Below are 2162 nucleotides of genomic sequence, written 5' to 3' on the forward strand. Positions count from 1 at the left end.
GCCAAATTTCTTATCATTTTCATGATTCCAGAACCTTGCAATACACACCAATACTTATATGCTAGATGATCTACCTTTACTGATCGATTCCACATCGTTTCTTTTACAATGAAACGGCGTGACCAGAAGTGGTCTTTACCTTTAACAAGGCCACTGATTTAGGAGGGTGTGTGTGTGTGTGTGGGAGGGGGGGGGGGCGTCCTATCATCATCTTTTTGCATTCCTTTCTCCCTCTTCCCCTCTCATTGACATGATTTGATTAAAGGATTAGAGAGCTGGAAATGTAATGATTTACAAAGTTAGCTATGAGTGGATTGTAAGCCAGGGTAATAATCGGGAGCGCCAGGAGGGTCAAATCTGACTGACATGAGCGCTATACAAGAACCCACTATTATTATTATTATTATTGTAACATTGTTAATTTCTAAACAAAGTTAGTCAATGGATGATTGAGGCACTCTTTAAAAAAAAATTTGAAGTAAGTCTGGGCATTTCTTTGTTTTTATATATTGCAGAATACTAGGTAAAGGGAATAGTATATTTTTTGTAAAGTTTGTTTGAAATGATAATTATGTGTAACATATATTAATTATTAACTCATTTAAAATTACTATTGAACCTTTTGACATTCATATTTTAAATCAGTTTAAATTGTTAACAGTAATAATAATATATTGCTTTCATATAGCGCTTAATACATCAAATATGTCTCTAAGCACTTTACAAATATATTATTCAACTCAATAATATTATTCAATTCAAGGTCTTGTGACTCTCTCATGATTCCTCATTCGGTTTGATTTTTTTCTTGTTTTAAACTCTGATTGGTTACTTTAAAAAAACTATCAGGCTTTTCCCATTTTTATCCTACTTCATTTTAATAAACCCATTATCCACTGGAACCGAGTGGTCCCTGTTGAACTCAGTAGTTAATGAGTTGATATTTTATCTACTTGTCATAGTACAGAGGAACTTCTGCGAAGAAAAGTAATTCAAGGATTCAGAAATGTTATTAGGGACTTTTAGATTGGCCCGTCGACATAGTGGACTGCTATGTGTGACGTCCTTTTAAGGCACTACCAGTGCCTTATATGGACGTCACACGTATAGCAGTCCACTATGTCGACATACAACTCTAAAAGTCCCTATTATCCACTATCATGGGAGCCTGGCAAGTTTGGTTGATTGTTCTAGTGCACAAGTAGGCCTATGTGAAAGAAAAATATTATATGAACCTGATATTATTACGAGAATATTTTGTCTGTTAAAGCTCCTCTGCACTAGTGTGGCATGGAGGGATTAGACCTCCCTGCAAGGTCACTGACAGGTGGTTATCTCATCAAATCAGCTGTCAATTAACATAAGAAAAAGGGGACCATGGGGGATCAACGCGTACCGCTTAGGCATTGTTGGTTGTATAGAGGGCGCAAGGAGCTATAAATAGTGCAGTGGGGCTTTAAGACCCAGAAGGTGTTATTCCTTTCTAGATGTCAGCAGGCAATGGGTTCATTCTGTTTCGTACTTCTCACCTGTATTCATATTATTTTGTTACTGTTTTCATATAATTCCTATCATATCAGTGTGTATGAATGTTATATCAATTTAGGACGTACTGTTTGTCTATAAAATTGATCTATATATTTGTCATTCAAGACAAAATATGACTCGTTTCAGTTTGAAATAATAGAAGGACTAAAATTTGTTATTATTTGTATATTACTATGTTACTGGATTTTTGTTGAATTATATTGGCTAATGGCTATAAGTTGATTAAAGGTACTGTTTACAATTTTGGGATTGAAAATGATAGTGTGTGAGTTGTGCCCAATCAAAAAAAAGGAAAGCTCAAGGCCGATTTATTTCTTTAAATCTTGAGATTACTCACTTTACACTGGTTTCTTTCTCATAGTCTTTTGTATAAGTGTGCTTGTAAAAAGCACTTTGAAAAAGGTTCAGTGATATTGCCTACAAATTGCAGTTTTTTTTACAGAATTTTTCTCAAGATTCTTTTCTTGTCAATAAATATTGGATTGAGTGTGGATAATTGCCCAAAATTCTAAACAGTATCTTTCATGGAGGAAGTATTTTTTGAGAAGCACTTTTGTCAGGCTTATTGCTTCATTTGGTCATCGTGTTGGGTCGGGCGGTCGTGCTACCTGTCA

The sequence above is a fragment of the Strongylocentrotus purpuratus genome, unplaced genomic scaffold, assembly GCF_000002235.5.
Source record: "Strongylocentrotus purpuratus isolate Spur 01 unplaced genomic scaffold, Spur_5.0 spur5_scaffold_18, whole genome shotgun sequence".
Classification (NCBI taxonomy): Eukaryota; Metazoa; Echinodermata; class Echinoidea; order Camarodonta; family Strongylocentrotidae; genus Strongylocentrotus; species Strongylocentrotus purpuratus.